The sequence below is a fragment of the Petaurus breviceps genome, unplaced genomic scaffold (genome assembly GCF_028583685.1).
Source record: "Petaurus breviceps papuanus isolate PSGF00001 unplaced genomic scaffold, PetGlider_PUasm1.0 187, whole genome shotgun sequence".
Classification (NCBI taxonomy): Eukaryota; Metazoa; Chordata; class Mammalia; order Diprotodontia; family Petauridae; genus Petaurus; species Petaurus breviceps.
Window position 1 is genome coordinate 28,772,472 of NW_027185799.1, and position 27,893 is coordinate 28,800,364.

The window sequence follows — 27,893 nt, forward strand, 5'->3', positions numbered from 1 at the left end:
TCCCAGAGCAAGGCTTTTAATGCTGGGTCACCACACCCTCCTCTTCTTTCTCTGGATTCATGCTTTACATGCTCCTGACCTGCTGCTCTCCCTCCCTGGGGTACTGTTCTTCCTGGGCATGTTTTCTTATCTCTTACACCTTCTCTGTTACGACTCTCCTGTTGACATCTTCTCACTGTACTCTAGCTCTCAAACCCTACCCGGACATTATTCCTTGTGGGCTATATATAGATTGTGTTCTGAGTGGGGCTGCCTGGGGGAAGGGAGAGACTCAGCTTTTATTCCTAGGCAAGTTCTACAAAGCCTGGGGCAATTCACAGTCCTGGGGATTTCTCTTAGGCAGAAAAAGGCCAGGAAAATGACCCAAGATACCAGTACAACCTCAGACAGGAACCACTCCTACCCCACCCCCCAAGCTGCCTGGGGCCTTGTGCTTTCTCCATAGATGCATTTCTTAGAATAAATCGGTCTTGCCAATGTCTTCACTAATTTGAACCCTCCGACCAGAAAGGGAGGTGTCCTCCAACAGGGTAGACCTACCAGTTTAATGCTTTGGTCATCGCTATGCCCGGTATCTGGAATGAACTCCCTCCCTTTCTTTGCTTGTTGCATTCCTATCCTCAGCTCAGGCATCACTTCCTCTGAACTTTCTTTTAAAACTGATACTCCCCCCCCCCATCTTGGACCCCTTTGTTTTGCACCTCTTTGATTCTCTAATGAGTTAGTTATCTGTGTATATGTCTTTGGTACCCACCCCCTGATTGTAAGCTCAATAAGGCGCTTTCACCTCTTTTTGTATTCCTAGTATTTAGCCCAGTGTCTGGCATATGGTAGCTGTTTAACAAATGCTTATTGATCTGATTGATGAGTTGAGGGTCTATACCTTATCTAAATTTTGTACCTCCATTAGCTCTTGGCATAATAGTCTAAATACAGCAGGCATCTAATAAATGTTTGTTGAATTGAATTTGTTGCCATCCTATTTCTAGATGGCTAGTCATAGTATTAAAGAAAAGATGTATTGAAAATGGTAAAAGAACAACCATCTAAGCTTAACTTAGTCCTGGTGAGGGAGAAAAGAGAGGGAAATTGATGGAAGGGCTTACTTTTGTTATATATTTAAGGAAATGGTCATAGTGAGCAGATAGTAATATACCAGGGACCCCTTCAGGGGCCCTCCAGGTTATCCTTATCTCTGTATAAGTATGCCGTGGAAAATTCATCAGATAACTGGTCACCATCCAGTTGTGAATGGTGAAGCATCAGTGGCAGTCTGATCGAGGTCATATGCTGGGAATGTGTAGTCTATGAGGGCAAGTAAGTTTGGCAAACATGGGCATTGCAACAGAGCTCTTTCCCCATTTTTTTGGAATAGCTCCATCAGACACCCTGAAGCTGAGACATTTTACAAGAGGAGAATTGGGAAATTTGCCATGCTTGGCCCAGCACCTTTTATCACTCTCATACCAACTTCATTTTGTAAGGGCATCCTAACAATCCCCTAAAGTGTAAACACAATCTCCCCTCATCCTTCACAGAGATTATTTTTGGTAGTTTTAGATTCCATGGCCATAGGTCATTCTTTCTTAGAGGTATGAATTTATAAAGGGGAAAAAAAACCTCCAAACTTATAAGAAGACATTTGGGAACTCTGGAAAGGGTATAAGGAAAAGGAAGGGAAAGGAAATATACAAATTCATTTTGAATTTTAAAAAATTGAAATTTAAAAAAAATTTGAAAATGTTTCAAATTAATTTGAAAAATATCAGAAAAGTTTCTGGGCCTTTAACTTGGCTATTTCCCCCTTCCTTTTGTAAAGATGAAAATTAAAAAGCAAAGAATTTTTAAAACTTATTTTATTATATAAATACTAGCTGGTCTGAACAATTTTCTAGCCTTTGTAGAGGTGCTGAACATAAATAGCAATAGCTAAGACAGTGACTGGAAATTTGCCCCTGCGTGCCACCTTTGAGGAGGATGGGCAGCATTTGTAGCCTTGCAACAAGGTAGAAAATAAGAGTTTAACACACCTAATTAGCATGAATAGTGAAAATAACAAGCTTCTAGGTGACAGACTGGGTTGAGATTTCTTCCCCTCCCCCAAGTCCTGTTGTGCCCCACATACACTCCATGTCCACCAGTCTTCATCTCCCCTCACAGAGTAATTTCCCAGTCTTTTCCTGTCTCCTTTCTTTCCTCTCCTCCCCTTTCACAACAATGCCTCTTGCTTTGGGACCAGTTTATGGTACTAGTTCTAAGCACAAAAGAAAAAAAAATGGATTGTTGTGACACTGGGTGTAAAAAAAACTTAGGCACTATATCAGATATTCCAGTAATAGGAAGCCATTTTCTATAGGAAAGAGAGAAAGCATTTATTAATCACCTACTATGTACCAGGCATTGTGCTAAGTGCTTTACAGATATTATCTCATTTGAACCTCACAACAAACCCTGTGACATAGGTGCTATTATTTTCTCCTTTTTACAGGTGTGGAAACTGAGGCAAACAAAAGCTAGGTGATTTGCTCAGGGTGGCACACCTAAGAAGGTCTTGAGGCTAGAATTAAAGTCAGGTCTTCCTGACCCCAGGCTCAGTGCTATACCCACTATGTCACCTATCAGTAGTAGAAAGAACACTGGAACTGGAGAAAGGAAAAATGGGTTTGAATTCAGGCTCTGGCTTAATTTCTGTATGATTTTGGACAAACTTTATTTATCCTCCTGGAGCCTCAGTCCCTTTATCTATGAAATGGAAATAATAATTGCACCATATACCTCACGTTGTGGGGGAGGGGGGATAGTGAGGGAAAACACTGTGTAAACCATAAAGCAATATAGAAATTTAACTTATACACTCAGCATTTTAGCACAAATACATAGCTATTTTTCCCTTTAAAGGACAATAAATTTAGGAATTTTTAATTTACCATTGTAATCTTCAGGGCTTTGGGTTGTTGTGTTTTGTATCTGGGGGTTTGTTTGTTTGTTTGTTTTTGAACAGCTGGCTCTTCCCTGGTGTTCCTATTTGTTGCTCTCTACAACCTTGTGATTTCTTATAAAGCTGGGAGCTAAAATTCCTCAGAAAAGCACACATCCCTTGCCTTCTTCCTTCTTATCAAAAAGTGGTGAGATAGCTCTACTATTTTAATACATAAACATTTAAAATACAAAAGGGTACTGTGCTAGAGAAGCAGTGCCATAGATTGAATGGCACTCTGGATCCAGGAAAGGGAGACCTGAATTCAAGTCCCGGCTCTGGTTGGATAAATCATCTAATCTCCCAGAGACTCAGTATCCTCCTCTGTAAAGTGGGAAGAAGAATATTCATGCTAGCTATCTCACAGGATTGTAGTAAGGAAAAGGACTCTTAAAGTCTCAGAAATAGGAGTTATGACAAGTCATATTTTGGTGATGCATCCCCTGTAATCCCTGTTACTAGGGAGGCTAAGACTGGTGGATCTTCTGAGTTGCAGTAGGGCCAAAGCTGAATATGGAAGCATACTGGGGAGTCCCCCAGGCGGAGGATCCTTGGGCTGTGAACCAGCCTAGGGAGCAGGTTAAAGCTTCTGTGCTGATTAGTATCAGGATTAGACCTGTCAGTGAGTGGATGCTGTTCTTCTAGCCAGGGCTGGCTAAGGAGATCCTATTTCTGGTTTTGTTTTTTTTTAATGTCTTTTAAAAAAGAATTTCCAAGTTATTATAATTTTGAAAGCTAATGAATAAATTATTGAATTACTCAAATAACTGCTTCTCAATTCCTTGTTTCATCTGTATAGATGTGAGTAGAAGTAATAAAGCATCAATCTCTTATTTAAATACCCCAGGGTTCTGTTCTTTTAGCAGAGTGGGCATTAACTAGCATAGACTTCAAGAACCCAGAGACATCTCCATGCCTCCCCATCCCAGTACTTTCACCATTTTGAATTAGGTAATCTCCAAAGTCCCTTCTCACACTAATTTCTATTCAAATACCAGACATTGTTTCTGGAAGACAGAAAATTGTTTGGGTATCCTATCGTAGTTTGAATTCTTTCTTTCATGTTCTAGTGCATTTTCTTGTAAAAGAAGAAAGAACAGTCTGAGTGACCCCACTTGGGAAATTAATGTATGTGTGCTCTTAAAGAACACCAGGAACTTGCTCAGTGCGCTTTTTCTTCCACCACATCAGCTCAGGTTATCAGTAGTCTGTGTAACTTGAAGGTCTTAGAGAGTTGTAAGGGCAATGAGAGGTTGGGTGACTTACCCATTGAACTGTGAGCTCCTTGGGAGCAGGGACCAGCTTTTACCTTTGTTTCCTCAGAGCCTGGCACATAGAAGCCACTTAATAAATGCTTCTTAATTGACTGACATGTGCCAGATTTAAGACTTGAATCCATATTTTCCAGACTCCACAGACAATCTTAATCTGCTAAACCAAGTGTTCTTAATTATTTTTTTGTATCATTAACCCCTTTGGCAGTCAAGTGAAGCCTATGGAGAACTTAGAATAATATTATCAAATACATAAGATAAAATACAAAGGAAACTAATAGTTGAAATAGTTACCAAAATATTTTGTTAATGAACAACTGTGCAGGCCCCATTTTAAGAAGCTGTACACATTATAAAGCTATTTTTCACCTCTCTCTAATACTAATAAAAACCATAGTCTCTTCAAACTCAATTCTATGAGGTTAGATGGTGGTTTGGTTCAGTGGAAGAATCACTAGAATTGACCTAGAAGACCCTGATTTGAGCCAGGACCAGGCTCCCTTCTCTATAAAGGTGAGGGGCTTAAATTAATCTTCAAAGTCTCTTCTCAAATTAAGTCCTATTAAAATACCAGAAATTGTTTGTGAAAAACAGAAATTTGTTAGGATATCCTGTGGTAGTTTGAATTCTTTCTTCCGTGTTCCAGTGCATTTTCCTATAAAAGAAGAAAGAACAGTATGAGTGACCCCACCTGAGGAATTAATGTATGTGTGTTCTTAAAGAATGAGCCAAAATAAAAGAAAAGGAAATAAAAGGAGAAAAAGGAAAATGTGGTACAGTTGGAAATTGCCATCCCTGGAGACTTTTAAAAATAGAATGGACAACTGACTGGGATGGCTTAAGTGCTCACCTGCATCTGTGCAGGAAGCTGGACCACAGGGTTCCTTGAGTTTTGTGCAGGTGTAGGATTTTTTAGCAGCAAAATGTTCCCTAACCTAACTAAGGAATGCTCTTGATTGAGGTTCTTGCAAATGTGTCTGGTTGTTTTGTTTTTACATTTAGTTAATCTGCCTGTGGAGAGCAGGACCTGTTTCAAATCTAAAAGCAATCAGGAAATGCCTGATAGAAATAAGGGGAATCTGACTTCCACAAGAGATGAGAAAATCTATCCTCCTTTGCAGTGGACTGGAAGGATTTTCTGGACACCTTGGATAGAGGCAGGGTTGAGGAGAGAGGTTGGGGTAAGAGAGTGCAAGGGCATGCTCTCTTAGCCCATTTTAATAGAAAGAGCTACATCTGTAAACAATAGAAACAATGCAAATTTGGCCAGTGGATCACCCTCCAAAAATATTTTTTGAAATTTTTTTTTTGTTTCTTTCAATAGAAAGAAGCCCAAAACATGAGGAATATAAATTTTCATTTGTTTTCATCTACAGGAAATTCACTGAGTTGTCAACCCAGAGGATCTGTGTCTAGTTTTAGTTCTGCTGTTGACTTAGCTGTCTAACATTGGATAAATCAGTTCAACCTTTTTGAGCCCCAGGAAGTTACAATTTAAAGAGCTCTTGAATGGATCTGTTTGTAAAAGGAACACTCACCCTTAATTCCTTTAGTTATAGGTAAAACTTTAGCACTAGAGGTGACTCTATAGATCAGAGGTTTTTAACCTGGGGTCCATGAAATTGCATGGGGAAAAATTATATCTTCATTTTCATTACCCTCTAACTGAAATGTAGCATTTTCTTCTATTAGGACTGCAAGTAGCAAAAGTTATTCTTAGTTTATTTTTATTTTTAATTTTTTCACACACACACACACACACACACACACACATATATATATATATATATAAATATTTGATTTTAAAAACTTCCAATTCCAGATTCATTCCCTTCCCCCCTTGCCACCCACCCCCACTGGGGAGACAAGCAGTTCAGTATAGGTTGTACATGTGTGGCTAATGCAAAACAATAACATAGTAGATGTATTGTAAAAGACTAACTATATTTCCCTCCTTCCTATCCCACCTCACACTTGTTCTATTCTCTACTTTGATCCTGTCCCTTTTCAAAAGTGGATGCTTCCAGTTTCCCTCCCCCCCAGCCTGCCCTCTCTTCCATCATCCCCCCTCACATCCCCTTCCCCCCCATTCTCCTGGACGGTGAGATCCCCTATTTAGTGTGTATTTCCCTCCCTTCTCAAGCCAGATTCAATAGGAATAAGGTTGACCTATTCCCTTTTGCCTTCCTATTCTTCCCCTCCATTGTAACCATTTTCCCTTGCCTCTTCTGTATGAGATAGTTTGCCCCACTCTGTCTCTCCCCATCTCCTCTCATTATATTCCTTTCACCTCTTAATTTCACCTTTTAAGTATCATCCCTTCCTGTTAAATTGGTCCCGTGCCCTCTATCTATGTATTCCTGTAAACGTATATACACACATTCACATATGTATTCATATGCCCACATACCCTCATATAAAGACATATATATATATATATATATATATATATATATATATATATTTCTAATCCCTTCAACTACTGAGAAAAGTTTCATAGGTTACAATTATTGTTTTTCCATGTAGGAATGTTAATAGTTCAACTTTGGCCAAGTGGCTCAGTGAGCAAGAGCACCGGCTCCAGTGCCGGGACGACCCAGATCAAATCCGGGCCCAGACACCCAGCACCACACCCAGAAACAACAACTGGCCATGCAACCCCGAACAAGCCACTCAACCCCGATTGCTTCAAAAAAAAAATAGTTCAACTTTGATAAGTTCTTTATGATTTCTTTTCCCTGTTTACCTTCTCATGCTTCTCTTGCTTCTTGTATCTGAATGTCAAATTTTCTATTCAGCTCTGGTTTTTTCAGCAAGAATGCTTGAAAGTCCTCTATTCCACTGAATGACCATATTTTCCCCTGAAACATGATACTCAGTTTTGCTGGGTAGGTGACTCTTGGTTTTAATCCCAGCTCCCTTGACCTCCGGAATATCACATTCCAGGCCCTTCGATCCCTCAGTGTAGAAGCTGCCAGATCCTGGGTTATCCTGATTGTGTTTCCATAATATTCAAATTGTTTCTTCCTGGCTGTTTGTAATATTCTCTCCTTAATCTGGGAATTCTGGAACCTGGCTATAATATTCCTAGGAGTTTTCTTTTTGGGATCTTTTTCAGGAGGTGATCGGTGGATTCTTTCAACCTCTATTTTGCCCTCTCGTTCTAAAACATCAGGTCAGTTTTCTTTGAGAACTTCCTGGAGGATGCTTTCCAGGCTCTTACTTTGGTCATGGCTCTCAGGCAGTCCAATAATTTTTAAATGATCTCTCCTGGATCTATTTTCCAGGTCAGTGGTTTTTCCCATGAGATATTTCACATTGCCTTCTATTCTTTCATTTGTTTGGATCTGTTTAATAGCATCTTGATTTCTCATAAAGTCATTAGCTTCCATTTGCTCCAATCTAATTCTGAAGCAATGATTCTCCTCAGTGAGCTTTTGAGATTCTTTTTCCATCTGGCAAATTCGACTTTTTAAGGCATTCTTCTCCTCATTGCCTTTTTGAGCCTCCTTTGCCATTTGAGTCAGTCTGTTTTTTAAGGTATTATTTTCTTCAGTCAGGCTGTTGACTCATTTCATAATTTTCTTGCATTGTTCTCATTTCTCTTCCCAATTTTTCCTCCAATTCTCTTATCTGCTTCTTAAGGTCCTCTATGGCCTGTAACCAGCTTGTATTTTCCTTTGAAGCTTTTGGTGCAGGAGTTGTGACTTCACTGTTTTCCTCCTGTTCCATGCCTTGCTCCTTCTTATCCCCAAAATAGGAGTGTAATGTTGGAATCTTCTGTCTGCTTTTTTTCCTTTTGCCTGCTCATTTTGCCACTCAATGATTTGACTTTTGGGCTTTTTGCCACAGTAGGACTCTGCCACCAGACAGGGGAGTTTTCGTCCCAAACGCTGGGGTTTTCTCAGCTGCCGGAGGTATTAGATGGGTGCACTCTCTGAGGTCTCCACACACTCTGGCAAGCTGGACACACACCCCAGGACCTCCACCCTAGACTGCAGTCCAGATCCAAGCAGGTTAAAGCAAGAGCGATGACCCCTCAGACTGGTGCTTGGTCCCCCTACACTCTGCAGGCCAGGAGCTGAAGCCGCCACGTGGCGCTGGCAGGCTGTGCTGGCATCTCAGCAGTTTCTCGCTCCGGGGGTAAAAGCCATGCACTCCCACTTCCTGGGTCCCAAAGTCCAGACTGCACTGGCCTCTCACCTTGTCCTTCACATCTATGTATTGATAAATCTGGAAACGGCCACAGCTGCTGCTGATATGGAGTCCCTCTGGCTGGTGGCTGGTCAGGCCCGCCCTGGGGCTAAAGCCTTGGAGTGGGGCTGGGCTCTGCTCCCAGAGCACAGGCTGGCCAATTCCTGCCAGCCTGCCGGGCTGTCCTCAGAGGGAGGTTAGCTTCATTTTTGGTTAGTCATTTTGTGGGTTCTGCAGCTCCAAAGTTTGTTTAGAGTCCCCTTTTTACATGGATTGGGGAGAGTGGAAGCCGGAGCCACGGGAAGGTCGTGCTTCTACTCCGCCAAATTGGCTCTGCCCAGCAAAAGTTATTCTTAAATGGGGTCCATGACATAAAACTGGTTAAGATTCCTTTGTTTCATAGATGTAGAAGCTGAGACCGAGAGGCTGAAGTCAGCTTTCCAAGATGCTATGAAGTGCTACCATTAGCTTGTATTCTCAAGCAGTGGCTCGCCTTTTTTTACTTCTAGGGCCTCTGGTAAAAACAAGAGTTGAGAGGCCAGTAGGTGGCACAGTGAACAGAACACTGATCTTAGAGTCAGGAAAGGACCTGAGTTAAAATCCAGCCTCAGATACTTACTAGCTGTGTGACCCTGGGCAAGTCACTTAACTCTACCTTTAAAAAAATCGGATCTGATGCTTTGTGTAACACTTTAATGTTTATAAAATGTTTTGCATACATTATTGTATTTGAATGTTACATAAATCTTGATTAATATTCTAGGTATTTTCATCAGTCTCGTTTTACACTCGGGGTAGTGATGACTCATTGATCAAATAAGGGTCAGGGGCAACATTCAAACCCAGGTCTCTGCTGCCTCCAGGTCTAGGTCTCTGTCTACTATACATTGTCTGTGGTCAATTTATTCAAATGAATTGTAGAAAGGCATATTTCAGGTAGATTCAAGGAAAAATTTACTAACTATAACAGCTGTTGAGTTGGCTATGGTGGTTGTTGTTCAGTCATTTCAATTATGTCCAACTCTTTTTGACCCCATTTGGGGTTTTCTTGGCAAAGACACTGGAGTGGTTTTCCATTTCCATGTCTAGCTTATTTTATATGTGAATAAACTGGGGTAAATAGGGTGAAGTGACTTGCCCAGGGTCATGCAGCCAGGAAAGTGTCTGAGTTTAGATTTGAACTCAGGAAGATGACTCTTCTTGACTTCAGGTGTAGCACTCTATTCACTTGTAATTCCTGCTACCAGGGAGGCTGAAACTGATGGATCAATCGAGCTCAGGAGGTCTGATTTATGGTAGGCTAAGTCAATCAGATGTCTGCACTTGTTTGACATTAATTTGCTGCCTCTTTCCACCCTCTCCTTAGCTAATGGTCACCTTGTTGAAAAGTAGAATGCTTTGCCTTAGAAGGGACTTCCCTACAACTATAGATCTTTAAGTAGAAGTCAGATATGTTCAGGAGAAAATTCTTGTTCGAGTGTGGTTTAGATAATCTAATAAGATAATAGAGTTAGACCAGGAAGAGACCTTAGAGGCTATCTCAGGAACACTCCCCATTTTACAGATGGGAAAATGGAGGTCCATTCTTGTCCAGGTCATACAGATGGTAGCATAGGCAGGATTGGAACTCAGTTCACATAATTCCAAATCCAGGGTTCTTTGCACTGCCCTGTGATAACCTCAGGGCTCCTTTTGAAAAGTGGTTTACATTGTTGGATTACTGGGATGTGGCTCTATCTTTGTACCTAATGGAACCTGCCCACAACTGACTTTAGTACCTACATTGTTGTCTAGACACCTTTAGAGTATGTTACCTGGAGGAACAATGATATATATACCTTGCTTTGTACAATAGAAGCTTACTAAAGAGTTTGCAGATTGACGTTCAAGTTCATTTTAACTATATTAAAGAAGCTCAGTATTAAAGAAACTACATGATGAATCCTTCTGTTTAAGGAAAAAAAAGCTCCCCATGTTGAATTGTTTTTTTTTTTAATTTTCATATTAAAATTATATCATCAATGAGCAGTTATTATGTAGGGTGGATGCCGTGCCAAGCACCAAGGTGCTAGGGATACAGAGACAGAGCTGAAAGATGTAATCATCACCTCCAAGGCCCCTTCCAACTCCAAATCTATTATCTCATGACGTAGGCCAGCCAAAGAAACTGAGATCCAGAGAGGGCAAGTATCTTGTGGTGTAAATAGGAAGAGCAGGGAACTCAGGATCAATGGACCTAGGCTGGAATTTCACTCCTAAAACTGAATGATTCGTTGACACTTCTCTGTTTTCCAGTGTGCAAGGCCAATGCTATTACTTGTACTCAGGTCAGAACTAGTTGAAGGAAAGCACTATAAAAAGTAAATTTTTTCTTATTATTTTGCTTGAAATGACACAGTCCATTGGTGACAGGGCTGGGACTGGAGCCCACATCTCTGATTCTCAGAACGATGCTGTTTCTTTTGTTGTTGTTTAGTCATTGTCATTTGTGTCTGACGCTCATGACCCCCTTTGGGACTTTCTTGGCAAAGATACTAGGGTGGTTTGCCATTTCCTTCTCCAGTTCATTTGACAGATGAGGAAACGGAGGCAAACAGGGTCAAATGACTTAACCAGAGTCACACAGCTAGTAAGAGTCTGAGGGCAAATTAGAAATCAGGTCTTCCTGACTCTGGACCAGTCGACTACTCTATCCACTGCACCACCTAACTGCCCAGTGCTGTTTCTACTATACTATAATATCTCCTATTCAAAATATAAATAACATATCCTAAGCCACCCTGTCTTAAAGTGGAGTAGATCTTAGTTGGGGATAATTGAGGTTATCTATCCCATTTCATATAAATATGCTGGTGGTCTTTTTTTTTTTTAAGGGAAATTTGCTTTGCAAATTGCCTCAGTTTGAATATTCAAATTTGGTTTTATTCAGCTATTCTCAAAGTATGGTCCACAGAACCCTAGGGATCCCTGAGATCCTATCAGGGTGTCAATGAAGTAAAAACTCTTTTCATAATAATACTAAAATATTATTTGCCTACTAAAATACTTATCCCTTTTGCAACTACTTATTTATGTGAGACTTAATTTCCTTCATATACTTCAAGCAAGCAACATATCACAATAGATTGAATACAGAAGCAGATATGAGAATTAAATTGTCTTCTGTTAAGCCAGAAATTAAAGAGATTGGCAAAAATATGTAAAAGTGTTAACTCTTCTCGCTAATTTTTTTATTTTAGAAAATCATTATTTTTCACTAAAATGTTATTTATGTTCATTTCTAATGGATTTTATTGTTTTTAAATTAATTAAATTTTAAATATTTAATAAAATTATTTTTAAAACAAAATGTGTTTAATAAAAATTGTTATAAAATATTTAAAAATTTTATCAGTTGTAATTTCTGACACAGAACATACTGATAGGCAAAACATACAACAACAAAAGCTCTTTGGAGTACTCAGTAATTTTTATAAGACTTGTGAAAGGGTCCTGAGGCCAAAAAGTTTGAGAACTGCTGGTTTACTTTCATCCTCAGAGTTTCAAATACTTATCAGGGAATGGCAGAGAGCATGCATTTAATGTACATTTGTCTAGGGGTCACCATGGGCACAGCATTGTGGCAGGTGTGGACACAAAACATGGGATAGAAAAAGTGGGATACAAAAGAAACAAAACTTAGTTCCTGCCTCCTGAAACTTAAGCTGAAATTGTTACATAACAAAGCTAGGCAATATATGGTTGTGTTCAAATAAATATATGGCTGTCCATATAAATATATGGGCATAACCTGTTCACCATCTAATCCAATTATTCCCTCAAACCTTTTACGTATATCCAACACCTGCCCACAAGTCTGTACCCTAGAACTTTTCCCTGTCCTTTTATTCCAATACACTTCAATAATCCCCTTACACTCAGGACCTACTCACTCCCCCTCTTTTTTTTTTTTTAAGCAATTGGGGTTAAGTAACTTGGTCAAGGTTACACGGCCAGTTATTTCTGGGTATGGTGCTAAGTATCAGAGCCCAGATTTGGGGCCGGTGCTCTTACTCACTGAGCCACCTGGCTCCCCCTAAGCAATTGGGGTTAAGTAACTTGATCAAGGTTAAGCGGCCAGGTGTTTCTGGGGGGGGGTGCTAAGTGTCTGAGCCCAGATTCGATCTCACGTCATCCCGACTCTGGGGCCAGTACTCTTACTTGATGTGCTACCTGGCTGCCCCCTCACTCCCCCTCTTAGAATTAAGTCTCCTAATCTTCAACCTCTCCCTATTAGACTATATCCCATACTATGACACTGAAAGCTGACTTTGTTCTTGGTCATTTTGTTATAGTGGCTTGAGTGCTGGAATCAGAGTCAAGAAGATGGATTCAAATCCTACTCAGACACTTGCTAGATACATGACATTAATAGGGTCAAGGATTGGGCCAGTGATTTCATTGCTATAGGAAAATTCCTAGATGGGGAAACTCCCTCTATTAATGCAATTTTGAAACTTCTCTCCATCAGAGCCTTAGACAATTGCCTAGAGAACTGAGAGTTTAGCTGACTAGCCAATGTGTATTGAAGGCAGAAGTCAAACCCCAGTGTTTGGGGCTCCACGGGCACTTTTCTACTATGACACACTACCTCTTCAGCAGCAGTGTGGGCAGAGGCAAGATGTTGTTCAGTAGAAAGAGCACTGCTTCTGCAGTCAGAAGACCTCAGTCCAAATCTTATCTCCAGTGCTTATCATCTATGTAACTTTGGGCAAGTTGCTTAATTTCCTGGCCCTTCTTGACCTGTAAAATGAAGGGATTAGACTAGATGGCATCTGAGGTCCCTTCTAGCATTTGGGCAAAAAGAGCTTCTGACCAAGTGCTCATAAAGCCCTAATGTCATCCAGTCCAATCAACTGGGGAAGCCCACATGGAAATGACTTTGTGTGAAACTGATGAAAACCAGAAATTACATGCTATGTTTGGCAAACATCTGGTAGTTCAGTTTGGCTGGTACATACTGTGTGAAAAGGAATAATGTCAAATAGGACTGGAAAGGAAAGTTGGAGTCTTATCATGCAGTATTTTAAATGCCATGTACATATAAGTAAATACAATGTTATTACCCAAGATAGAGTGTGCTAGAACCTAGGGAACTCTGAAAAGACCTCGTTTAATTAAGTAGCACCTGAGTTGTTCCGGGAAGAAACGACTTAGAAATTAGGCAATCAAATTAGAAATTCTTAGAGGTGGAGATGAGGAAGAACTGTAATCCAACCAAACAGACCTTTATTTTGTTCCTCATTATCGACACTCTTCTTTTCCTTGTGCCTTCGTACTTGCCATTCATCATGTCTAGAATACACTCCATCCTTAATTCCACCTTAGAGTCTCTCTCTTATTTTAGTATGCCACTCAGGCACCATCTTCTACATGAAGCTGCCCCTGACCCCTCCCAAAGCGCTAGTTCATTCCCTTCTTCCCCACTACATTGGATTTTTCTTCTTTGTATATGTATATGCCTGCATATGTGTCCATATATATTATTTTTATGTACTAACTTTATGCTGAATATATTTTATATGTTTTATATATATTTCCTCCATTAAAAAATATAAGTTCGTTGTGAGTAAGGATTATTACATTCTTTGTGCTTATGTCCCCAGCACCTAGCACAGTGCCTGGCCCATAGAAGACATTTAATAAATGATTGGTTGAAATGGTAAAGTCCCAGAGGAAGTTCTTCAGGGCACCGGACAGATTTTCTATGGAGGATTTATGGAAGAACATGGACAAGAATTATCCAGTATCAAAAAGCATGAATGAGTTATATTCACTACCAATGAAGGGATTACTCTTGGTGATGAAATCATGAATCTTTTTTTTTTCAATAATTTTCTTAATTTCAATTTTATTAATCTCTACTTTGGTTTTCAATATTTCTTTTTTTTTCTAATGCTTTATTAACTTCTGATTTACATCTTTCATTTCCGCCAGATTTTGAGTTACAAATTTTCTCCCCATTTTTCCCCTACCCACCGCCCCAAAATAGCAGTCCCACAGGATATCCCCTCCTCTAATCTGCTCTCTCCCATATTTTCTCCCATACCCCTTTCGACTTTTCCAGTGGATCTCTATGCCTCAGTGCCTGTATATCTTATTTCCCAATTACATGTAAAATAGTATTAATAGTAGTATATATATATATACACATATATACATATATATGCATTTGAATATTTGATTTTAAAACTTTGAATTCCAGATTCATTCCCTTCCTTCCTTGTCACCCACCCTTATTGGGAAGATAAGCAGTTCAGTATAGGTTGTACATGTGTGGCTAAATCATGAATCTTCTGAAATATAATATATATGTGTGTGTGTGTGTGTATACACACACACACACACCCCACACTTACAAATAGAGAAATTGATTGATTTTTTCCACTTTTCTAGCACTTATGCTTATGCCATTGTTCTCATTTCACTAAAAATTGTCATCGACCTTATGGGTCTTGGGTGTTAAAGCAGGCACGGTAGGCAGGTTTGTGTTCCAAGCACTCAGAAAAATTAATGAGCTGGAGGAGACACCTGGATGTTCTTCCACAGCCCAGGCTTTTGAGTCCAGCAGAGCCACATGGCTTCATTCATTTGTCAGTTCAGTATAGGGTGTGTCTTTTAAAAGAAACAAACCTTTAACTCAGAAGAAAAAAAAAGAAAGGAAACAAAATGTCCTGTTTAAAAGACTCTTACCATTGAGGGGAGATTTAGTCTTATTTAGTCAAGTAACCGTGGTGTGACTTATTTGTTCTTAGTATTAACTGACCTAGTAGGAGCTTTGAAGCTGCTTCTACTTATGATGCTTTAATTCAGGTCAACAAATATTTATTGAATCTGCTATGTGAAGAACCTCATGCTAGATCCTTGGAATACATGTATAGGAATGACATAGTAATGCATGTGTAAGAATGGTCAAGGAGCATCTAAAGAAGCTTGCTTGGACTACAGCTAAATACATTTTGTGATTGAGGGCTGCAAAGACACCTCATAAAGCAGGTAGCTCAGTCCTTTCATTTTACAGTTGAAGCAGTCCCAGAAAATTGAGAAGCAATTTGCTCATGTTCATCCAAGAAATGAATAGTAGAGCTGGGGTACGAATTCAAGTACCCTGTCTTCATATCTATTAACTCTTTCCACTATATGAGGGTATCATGTAGACTTGAGAATCAGATTATTGGGTGATTGATTAAATGCATGGAAATAAATCTGTTCTTCCTGGACAGTCTTCAACTTGAGGTTGACCCATATATAGTCTCATAAATGTTATGCTTCTCCAAATACAAAGATTAATAGATAAGATGACTCATATAGAATTTTGGAAGCAGTTTAAAAAGCCAAGTTTCAAACCTTTTGCTTTTCCAAGCATACATATAGTCTGCTAAATCCAATAACTATATTTATTTTCAAAGGGGTGTGGCAAACAACTACACCTAGACTTTGTAGGCCATCTAGTGGCCATTCTGTGTTTGCTGTGTGTTTGTGTGCTTGATTTATGTTAAAAAAAAAAAAATACAAGCATTCCTTTTCTGGGATCATAGAAATGCTGATTTAATATCATCATTTTATAGTTGAGCAAAATGAGACCCAGAAAGGAGAAATAATTTGCCGAAGTATTGTGGTGTTAATGGAAAGAAAGCTGGATTTGAGATCAAATGAACTAGGTTCAAATCCCAGTTCTGTCATTTACTGCCTATTTGGGCTCTACCTTCTCAGTTTCCCTTTCCTGGGCCTCAGTTTCTTCATCTGTAAAATGGGAGGGGGGAGGTTGAATTAGATGATTGCTTTAAATTGTAAATCCTACAAGTAACAGGACTAGGATTTTAGCTTAGACCTTCTGACTCCAAATATAGTGAGTGCCATTTTCCCTCCTCGACCTGCTTGCCTTCATAGTCTTTTAGTCTCACTTAATATTTCTTAAGCATTTAGTATGTTCAGGCATTGAGTATACACACACACACACACACACACACACACACACACACACGAAGTTTTGGGTACAAAAAATTAAAGTAACAATTCTTATACTCAATTAGCTTAGATTCTTGGGGGTGGGGAAGATATAGATATACACACATATGTGCACATACACATACACAGACAAAGTACTAAATGAGAAATAGCTTGATAGGGATAAAGAAGCTATCCAAATACGATAGCCCTATGAAAATTGAAGGAGGGAGAGATCGTGTTTCAGTGGGAGGTAAGGTATGGTAGGGTGGATGAGGGCATGCTTTTGGGAGGAGGTGGCACCTGGGTTAAGCCTTCAAAGAAACTTGTTTTTGAGTCGTTTCAATTGTGTCTGAATCTCCATAACCCCATGTGGAATTTTCATAGCAAAGATACTAGAGTGGTTTTGCCACTTCCTTTTCCAACTCATTTTACAGATGAGGAATTTGGGGTTAAGTGACTTGCCCAGGATCACACAGCTAGTAAGTGGTCTGAAGTCAGATTTGAACTTAGGTCCTCCTGACTCCAGAGTCAGCGCTCTATCCACTGTACCACCTAGGAAGGGAAGGATTAAAGAAACAGAGATGAGAGAGTGAGCACATTGTAAGCATGGGGAATGGCCTGTGTCATCAAATCATGGAAGACAGAAGATATCCAGAAGATACCAAGGATAGTTCAGTTTGGCTGGAGCAGTTTCCTCCAGTGTCAACAAGTGAAGAAACCAGACTTAATGCAGTCAGCAAACTTAGTAAAGGCAGAGTGAGCTGACTCCTTTAACCTTTGACACATCTGAGTCCTGTGTCACCCTCCTTGACTTCTCTCCTTCCTGTGTTTGTAGAGTTTAATTGCTTCTGAGCCAGCAGAGGCCACCCTTAGGTTTATGACACATTAAAGCTGTTATGCCAATAGGGAGAAGTTAATACACTCACAGAAGCTGGTTGTTTACTTTCAGTCCGTCTCCAGTCTTCCCTTGAGGGCCAAGCTTTTGCCAGCCCTACTTTGCTGCACAGCTGGCATCCTGTTTCTCTGACAGCCAGCTTGCTCTTACTCCAGCCGGGCCCCCACTTTCCATCACTAACTGCTGCTACCCTCCCATCAAGGAGTGGGGAACACTCATTAAAGGACTGCAGTCTCTAAAGCCTGAGGTCCTTTCAGGCCTCACCTAGCTGGAGTCTGTGCATTTAGTTCAGTTCTTGAGTTTTGCATCTAATAATTTTCTTTATGTCTTAGTTTATGATTTTAGTTTATTTCTGTTAATAACAGTACTGTTTCTAATCATAGGATCACAGATTTGGGGCTGGTAGGGACTTGAAAAGCTTTCCTGTCCAAACTTTCATTTCATAAATGAGGAAATTGAGGCCCAGAGAAGTTGAGTGAGGTGGACAAAGGTCCAGAGTCAAGATTTGAACTCCAAATGCAGCACTTTCCAATGCACCAGAAAGCTCTCTTCTGGTTCCTTATCATGGAAGGAGATGTGGCTGTGGATTTCTTAAGGACACATCAATGGAGTCCAGAAGCTATTAGGTCCTACCAAACTGGAAGGATTTTGAGTAGAGGTCCAGCAATGAATGGACCTTGTGTATCTTCTTTTTGAGGAGGAGGCCAGCTAACTGTTGAAAGGCTCGTCACTGGGTTGGTTCCAGTGTTTTGGAGCCCATATGGTACCAAAGAAAGAGTCATAAACTTGGCATCACAGACCCTAAGTTCACATCTCAGCGTTGCCATTTAATTCCTATGTGTCCTTGGGCAATCACTTAACCTCTCTGAGTGCCATTTTCTTCAGTTGTAAAATGAGGGGACTGGACTAGGTAATTTCTTGGGTCCTTTCTAGATCTACATCTATCATCTTATGATGAATTTTTCAAGCACAGCAACTTCAGAAGAAGGTTATCATTGGAGGGAGGCCACCTCATACTTACTAATAACATTGTAGATTCTTGATATACTGAGGTCATGGTTCAGCTTTGGGCTCAGGTCTCAGTACCTGTTCCAGCTTGGAAACTGTGATTAGGTTGCATGGAAAAGGTTTTTCTAGTAGATTTCTTTTCATCAGCATTTTTTAAAATGGGTCATTTATCCAGAGGCTGGCCCAGTTATTTTCATTTCTGTATTGCCCTGTTGGCTGTTGATCCCAGTTGGTCATGCTGGTATTTAGAAGTCATTAGAATACCCACAGACATAGGCAGAAAATATGCTAATTTCCTCCTGGACAAAGTATGTTTTTCTTTTAAAAGTGAAGTTCCTCTTCTCTCACTAACTAGCTGTGTGACCTTGGGCAAGTCTTCAGGCTCCAGCTGTTTGCTTGATTGATAAGATATCAGGACAAGATGAGCCATGGGTAGAGGTGGGAAAGAGGCAAACTTAGGATTGTGATAAAGGATAAAGTTATTTTGATGGTCAGAACTATTCTAAAAATGGCATGGGCCTTGGGTTCTTAAAAAAAAAGCAAGGTAGCCACATATTAGGTATGTTGCAGAGAAATTCTCACTCAGGTCCATAATAAACTAGCTAGCTGTCAGGTTCTTTTCCAACTCAGAGATGTGATTCAAGTTTCCTTCCAGGTCTAAAAAGCTATGAATCTCTTGCATTTTGAGATATCACTACTCTTCTATTGGTCTCTTCATTTCTGATTTCCACAAATTAGTTTCATTTTTGGTGATAGTTTCAGGGGATCATGATTATGCTAATCCTATGTACCAATTGGTTTACTCCTTTGTCATTTCCTGGTTAATTCATCATGGCTGGTTAATTCATCATCACACAGACAGGCTGTGCAGACAAAGGCAGATTGGCAAGGATGGGACAGAGTAGGAAGACATCAGCCACACAATCCCAGGACCCTGATTTGGGTGGTACATTGAAGATGAAGTCCAACTCACTTGGCCCTGGGGTTATTTACAATATGAGGAAGGGGTAGGGGAAGCTCTAACATGACCCTACATCCTGAATCAGACCAGGGAAACCCATTTACCTTTCTTATCCTCTTTCAGGGCTCAGCTCAGACTTTTCAACCACCTACCTCCCAAATTGTTAGTACTTTCTCCCTCCTCAGATAAAGATGTGTTTATGTATCTATATAAAATTTATCTTTCCTTCAGTAGAATGTAGGAACCTTGAGGATAAGGGCTATGCTTTTTATTTTTATTGTTTTTATTTATAATCTTTATATGTATAGCACCTAGAATAATGTCATATATTAATTTTTTTTTTTTGCTTTTTGAAGGGCAGTTGGTGTTAAGTGACTTGCCCAAGGTCACACAGATAGTTTTTGTGTTAAGTGTCTGAGGCCAGATTTGAACACAGGTCCTCCTGACTCCAGGGCTGGTGCTCTATTTACTGTACCACCTAGCCGCCCCAATGTCTTATATTATTAAGTGCTTAATAGATGATGATTAAACTTTGGTTTAGAATCAGTCAACAACCATTTCCTGAGACCCACTACACACAAAGTACTGCTAAACATTGTAGTAAATTGAAGGGGCTTTAAGACAGTCCTCTTTGCCTTAAGTATCTTAAGGTTAGCTTGTGAGATGAAACTTGTGCATAAAAAGACAGCTGATAGTAGACTGAGGGGTATGTAAAGAATTGTGCTCTCTAGGTTCAGAGAAGAGTGAAAGTACATAGAGATGACAGGTTTCCTGAATGGAGCGCACACCTCTTCAAACCCTTAGAGGAAAGGACAGGATAGAGTAGACTTGAGTAATGGGTGGCTACTTGAACCATGACAGAAACTGATTAAATTGGTCTAGACCATCCAAGGCAGAAGAATGTCTGCACCCATGATCAGAAGCAGAGTTATCCACCCAGAAATACCTGGCCATGTAACCTTGAGCAAGTTACTTAAACCCAATTGCTTAGGGGCGGCCAGGTGGCGCAGTGAGTAAGAGCACTGGCCACAGAGTCAGGATGACCTGGATCAAAACTTAGCACCGCACCCAGAAATAACTGGCCATGTAACCTTGAGCATGTTACTTAACCCCAATTGCTTTAAAAAAAAAAAAAAAAGAAGAAGAAGAAGAAGCAGAGTTGGCTAGAGTGTTATAGACAAGGTCCAAGAAAAGAAAGGTGGTAGAATGGAATGAGCACAGTTCTGGGAGTTCTAATGCTATCTGCCCAAAACCAGTCTGCTGGCTGATCCATTTACCTTTCAAACACTTATTTCTTCATCTATCAAGGGAATTTACCTAGGGAAGAAGAACAGTACAATGCAAAGAATACTGGACCTTAAGTCAAGAGAATTGCATTCAGGCTTTGGTTCTGATTATTTAACTTCTTGGTGTCTCCATCTCTTTAGTTATAAAGTGAAGAGTCAATCCAAAATATTTGTACTAGGCAGCTAGGTGACACAGTAGATAGAGTGCTGAGTGGGATGCAGAAGAAGTAAGTTCCAATCTACCCTTAGACACTAGCTTTGTAATCCTAGGCAAATCACTTAACTTTTCTGCTTTAGTTTCCTCATATGTAAAGTGGAGATAATAATTGTTCCTTCTTCCAGAGTGGTTGTGAGGATAAAATGAGATAATATTTGTAAAGTGTTTTGTAAGCCTTAAGGAACTATATAAATGGTAATTATCATTATCATCATCATCATCATCCTTCCTACCTACCTACCTTACATGGTTGTCATGAGGAAAGTGCTTTGTAAGTCTTAGTGTGCATTAGAAATGTGAGTTATCAAGAGATTTCAAAATTTATTCTAACTCTAATGGTAATGCTGTGGGTCACATAGGCCAGAGAATCATGATATTTTTAACAGCTGTTAAGTTCCGCACTAATGTGGGTTGGAAAACAGGGAGTCGTTTAATACATTTATTTTAATTCTAAAAATATTTATTTACCAACTAATTGTATAAGTATACACATACTTAAATTCTGCTAGGTATAGAGAAGGGGCAAGGTTAAAAAATATTCTCTACCCTCAAGTAGTTTACAATCTGGTAATGAAGGTAAGATGTGTATATAAGTAATTACAATGTAAAAATAGATCATAAGTGCACCAAAGGATGAACTGAGAAAGAAAAACGTTTCTCATACAGACATGGGGTGGAGAAGATCAAGGAGTGCTTAATTAGTAGAATTTGAGCTGGTTTCAACAGACAGAATGAGAGTGAGTGTAGGGCAGGGGAGAAATCATGGGACAGCATAAACAAAAGCCACAGTATAAGGAAAGCTTCAAATATATTTAGTGACTAAGTTTGGCTGGAATATTTTATGGGACTAAATGGTAGAGGGCGTTAAATGTCAGACTGTGTTTCTACTTTGTGGTTGACAACAGGGAATAACAGTGAAGGATTTCTAGCTGAAGAAGATATGTGAATGGCCTGGTGAAAGTCAGCTCATTTTTCTTAGCCTTTGTTTCCTCATCGAATGAAAATTTGGGGTTCTATGACCTCTAAAGCCTCAGTCCTAAGGAAGGGGTAGATGAAGGTGGTCCAAAGCTAAACAGGTTGGAGTAATGGTAAGCAGTGGGATAGACAGGAATAACAATGGAACTCTGCAGTGTGAATAGTTATTGCCATGGTGTTTGCCTGAGCAGTCACAAGCATTTATAAAATTCATATAAAAAATTTAGCAAATAAAGTCTTCAAGCAATTTTTTAAACACATAATTAAGTAAAATTATGGTAGTGATGGGGTAGAGGTCTTCTTTTTTTCCTGTGAGGTTTGTCTTTAGCACTACTACTGGACAAACAACCCCTGCTTCCTGCTCCTTCCCTCTCCCCATGTACACACACAATCACACAGTTCTGTGTGTTCATGCTGAGTTTCACCTCTCTGTGCCCCAGAAAAATAAAAAAGGACTTATAGGTGTCCCAGTCACCAGCTTCCACAACTGTGCAGCTGTTATTACCCACCTTTTTCTAAATATGATTCTAATATCTATCCAAGTATACTTCATACCAATCAGCTGTGTGAATAAAGAGAAGGGGGAATACATATGCAAGGGATATTGTAAACAAGATTTGATAATGGATAGGATATATATGGTGAGTGAGAATGAGGATTTGAAGTGGACACGAAGATTGTGAGCCTTGGTAACTGGAGGATGGTGGTAGTGTCCACTATAATAATAAATTCAGAAGAGGAAAGGATCTGGGAAGAAGAAAGATGAGTTCTCTGAACTTTGAATGAATGCTGTGAACATTGAATTTGAAATGCCAACAGGAAATCCAAATTAAGATATCTAAAAAGTAGTTGGTGATCCTATTCCCAGCACAGAGCTCTTAATAAATGATTGTTGAATGACCTTGGAACTGGAGCATGGGAGAATTAGGGCATTTTCATAGAGATAATGGAGCCCTATGAAACTGATGAACTCACCCAAATGAAATAGTATGGAAAGAGAACTGAAGAAGGCCCAGAACAGAGCATCAAGAGATACCCATGGTTAGCAGACATGACCTGGTTGAAGAAGCATCAAAAGAGACTGAGGAGTAGTTGGACGGGAAGCTAGAAAACTAGGGGAAAACAGTATCACAAAAGCCAAAGAAGAGAGAATATCCAGGAGGAGGTGATAAACAGTCTCAAAAAGCTAAAGAAAGGTCAAGGAGGATGAGAATTGTGAAAGGGCCTTTAGGTCTGACAATTAAGAGAGTTTAAAGAGGACAATTCAGATTGAATTAGTTTGAAAGCCAAATTTTAAAGGATTAGAAGAAAGTGAGAGGAAAGGAAGTGATGGTATTGAATATAGATATCTTGCTGAAGATTTTAGCCTTGAAGCAGAGAGATATAGGATGGTTAGATAGAAGGGACTGAATGAGTGTTATTTAAGAATAAAAGAGGTATAGTCATATTAATAGGCATCAGAGAAAGAACTAGGAGGGAGAAATTGAAAAGGGTAGATCAAGGACTTCCAGGGGTACCTCTGAAGACTATAACCCAGTCTCCTGAAATAACACAAGATTGGAAGAAGTCCCTACTTTAGATTCAGAGAATCTGAGTCTTGATTCTGATACTACTTATATGACCTTAGGCTAGTCACTTAATCTCAGTCTGTTTCCTCATTTCAAAAATGATCGGGTTGGACCAGATGACTTCTAAGGTACCTTCCAGTTCTCTATATATGACTCTATGATTCTGATATCCATCCAAATATGCTTCAGATGCTAGGGGAATTTATGACATCATGAGAGAAAAAGATTTAGCCATAGTAATAATATTAGCCAACGTCTACATAGCACTTTAAGATTTATAAAATGCTTTATATACATATTATCTCATTTAACCACCTCTACAACACTGTGAGGTAGGTGGCCATTATTATCTCTAATCTGTAAAGGAGAGAAATAAAACTGAGGAGTGTTAAATGACTTACCCAGGTCACACAGGTAATATGTATTTGAGGAAGACTCAAACTCTGGTTTTGTGACTCCAAGTACAGCACCCTAGACATAATGCCATGTTATGCCATGATTGCATATCTATGCTTTTTCTTTTGTTTTTCCTGGCCAGTATTGCTAATGTGGTTCATAGAGACCAGTGCTAGACTCCCAGGCAAGACAACTTATCTGATGATAACCATATGCTTGAGTGAAATTTATTCTTGTTGCTAGACTATAAACCTCCACTACATGGGCATTGCTGCTACCCAGCAGCCCATCCCTACACTTCCAAGAGCCCAACCTAAAGAGGAGAGCCCCCCCGTTAAGGGAACTTGCAGCCAGGTTACTTATAAGGACAGTGAACTTAGAAGCAATCTTTGTTTAGCTTTGGGAATCAACACATAGATACTATTCCATAGTCTTCTCTAGTCTTTTATGAACACTGCTCCAGGATCTCCTTTCCATCTAGCAGCCTTTTAGGAAGAGTTAGATACAGATTTGTGATATGATAAATCTTATTCAATAAAATAGACATGACTTTCACAGAGGATACATGTTGTATTAAAAAAAAATATTTTCAGACACATACGTTCAAGGGAAATTTCTAGCTCAAGAAAGCTGTAACTCTGTGTTACAAATTTATATTACAGATTCTCAGCTGAGTTCTGACTGCAGCAAGGCAGTTCATTTACACCTGCCTAGTTACTTCACTCTTCCACCCACCATAGAGCCTTTTCCAAAGGCTTTTCATCCTTCTTCAAGCCTTCCAGGGCACCCCTTCCCCCACACTCTCAGCTAAATACTCCGAAAAAATTGCTGACATTCATTGATTCTCTTCTCATCTCAAATCACTCAGAAGTCTTATTCCTCCTTTATCTGTCTCACAAGAAGAGGTAGTCCTTGTTGCAAAGTGAAATTCTACTATATCTTGGATTCCTTCTCATCTTTTTTTAAAGAAAAGGGCATTTATTTGGGGGGGTATGAAGGTAGCAGATGAAGAATTCACAGATTCTTCAACCAGTGGAGGGAAGGACCCTGGGGATCCTGAGGATGGCCGGGGCCGTCAGGCATGTTGCCATCATCTTGAACAGGAACGAGGTAGTTGTAAGGAGCAGCTCGGCTGATCATGCCTGTGTACTTGGTATAGGGGCTTAAGGGAGATATGAGCAGATCCATGGTGCCAGATGGCAAAGGTCATAGTTAGCACCAGCAACTTGACCCAGGCCTCCTTCAGGAACTGGCCCAGTCTGCCTGTTGTGTTGTTTTAATTCACATTATTCTAATCAATAATTATTTAGAACACATTTTCATGTCATCATAGGTAGTTTTAATTTCTTCTTTTGAAAACTGCCTATTCATATCCTTTGACTATCCATTAGGGAATGGCTCTTATTTTTCATTAATTTTGTTCAGTTCCCTATATATTTGATAACTGAGAACTTTATCTGAGAAGCTTGTAGGAAAAAAAAAAAGTTCCTACTTTTCTGCTTTCCTTCTGATTGTTACTGCATTGGTTTTGTTTGTGCAAAACTTCCATTTCATGTAATCAAAATTATCCATTTTGCTTTCTATGATCTTCTCTATCTCTTGTTTGGTCATGAACTCTTCCTTTATCCATAGATCTAACAGGTAAAATTTTCCACACCCCCCTAATTTGCTTATTTGCTCTTTATTTCTAAATTTTCTACTCATCTTGACCTTATCTTGCTATACATTGTTAGATGCTGGTCTTTGTTTACTTTCTGCCAAACTACTCTCCAGTTTTCCCAGCAACTTTTGTCAAATGGTGAATTCTTGTCCCCAAAGCTTGCATCTTTGGCTTTAACAAACGATCGTTTACTGTGATCATTTACTACTGTGTACTATGTACATATTCTATTCCAGTGATCTACCACTCTCTTTCTTAGTCAGTACTAGGTTTTTTTTTTCATGATTACTGTTTTGTAATATAGTATGAAATCTGGTACTACTAGACCACCTCCTTAATATTTTTTTTCACTAGTTCCCTTTATATTTATATAACCTTTTGTTCTTCCAGATGAATTTTGTTCTTATTTCTTCTAGCTGTATAAAATAATTCTTTGGTAGTTTGATTGGTATGGCATTGAATAAATAAGTTAATATAGTTATAATTGTCATTTTTATTATACTGACTCAGCCTGCCCATGAGCAATTAATATTTCTCCAGTTATTTAGTTCTGTCTTTATTTCTGCGAAAAAGTGTTTTGTGATTGTACTTGTATAGTTCTTGGGTTTGTCTTGGCAGGGAGACTCCCAAATATTTCATATTATCTTCAGTTATTTTAAATGGAATTTCTCTTTCTATCTTTTCCTGCTCTTTTTTGTTGGTAATATATAGAAATGCCATCTATTTATATAGGTTTATTTTATATTCTGCAACTTTGCTGAAGTTATTAATCATTTCAACTATTTTTTTGGTGATTCTCTGAGTATACCATCATATCATCTACAAAGAGTGATAGTTTTGTTTCCTCATTGCCCATTCTAATTCCTTCAATTTCTTTTTCTTCTCTTATTGCTACGTCTAGCATTTCTAGTACAATACTGAATAATAATGGTGACCTTCTTTGGAAGACTTCTAGCTTATCCTCACTACACATGATGCTTGCTCTTTTAAAAATTTTTATTTTATTTTAAACAGAAAACCATTTTCTCTCCCTTATACACTCACTGCATTAGAAAAAGAAAAACAAAATCCTTATAATAAATATGTTTGGTCAAGCAAAACAAATTCTATCATTGACTGTCTCAAAGATATAAGTCTCATTTTGTACCCCGAGTTCATTCTGTCTCTGTCAAGAGGTAGCAAGTTTCATTAGTCCTTTGCAATCATGATTGGTCATTTCATTGCTCATAGTTCTTAAAGCTTTCAGTTATTTGTCTTTGCAGTTTTGAATAATATTCTATAAAATGGTCTCCTGGCTACTCATTTCTTTCTTCATCAGTTCATGCAAGTCTTCAGAATTGTTTCATTTTATAATGTTTATGTGATCATACAAATTGTTCTTCTGGTTGTACACAATTCATTTGTGCACCAGTTCATATGAGTTTTTCCATATCATTTTGAAATCATTCTTTCCTCATTTCTTATACCACAATAATATTCCATTGAACATTCCACATTTTGTGCAACCATTCCCTTAATTTCAAGTTCTTTTGGAACCACAGAACTACTATGATGATAGGACTATTTCCTCTTTTTTTTTTTTTTTTTTTGCTTTTAGGAGGGCAATTGGGATTAAGTGACTTGCCCAGGGTCACATGGCTAGTGGTTGTGTTAAGTGTCTGAGGCCGGATCTGAACCCAGGTCCCCCTGACTCCAGGGCTGGTGCTCTATTCACTCCACCACCTAGCTGCTGCTATTTCCTCTTTACTTGATCCCTTTATGTTATAACCCTAGCAGTAGTATAGATGGGTCAAAACTAATACTCTAAAAAAATTGTTTTCAGTCAATGAAAATTTGCCTTCTCTCCTCTTCTCCCTTGACCCTATTGATAAAGCAACAACATATATATGTATTTAAGCAAAACAAATTCCTACATTGGCTATGTCCAAAAAGAAATCTGCATTCTGAATCCAACACCTCTTTATCTGGGCGGGAGGGTAGCATGTTTCATCATGAGTCCTTTCTTTTCTCTTAAGTTTCCATTAAATATTTACTCTTAGAGTTTGTTTTGCATAGACCTCCTTTATTTTCTTTCTTATTCCTTCATTTCCCTTTTCCCCATTCCTTCCTGTTTCCCTGTTGAGTGAAATGTATTTCTATTGTTAATTGTATACATTTATTTCCCCTCTTTTGGTCATTTGAGATGGGTGAGGTTCACCCCATTCCTTCTTGTTTGTATAGACTTTTTGTGTTCCCTAGTCATGTGAGAGTTCTCCCCAGCTTTTCTCTACCTTATCTCCATATTTTATTCCTTTACCTCTTCTTTTCCATTATTCTTTTAGAATCATCAAAACATAACAGACCCACTCCCAGGCTCTTTGTCTAATTAGACTTCCTTTCTGATTCCTGATGATAGAATTCTGAGGGGACCCATTATCATTTTCCTATCTTAAAATATCAACAGTTTATCCTTGTTTAGTCCCTTATGATGACTTGCTTATATTTACTTTGTTA

General features: G+C 39.1%; 1 protein-coding gene and 1 pseudogene across 1 annotated transcript in view; one reads left to right on the forward strand and one right to left on the reverse strand.

Moving 5' to 3' along the window:
* LOC138163249 (histone-arginine methyltransferase CARM1-like) overlaps window positions 1–27,893 on the forward strand; it is a 269,638-nt gene that overhangs the window by 65,545 nt on the left and 176,200 nt on the right. The gene's annotated exons all lie outside the window — the stretch shown is intronic.
* LOC138163035 (NADH dehydrogenase [ubiquinone] 1 alpha subcomplex subunit 3-like) lies at window positions 24,755–27,383 on the reverse strand (annotated as a pseudogene).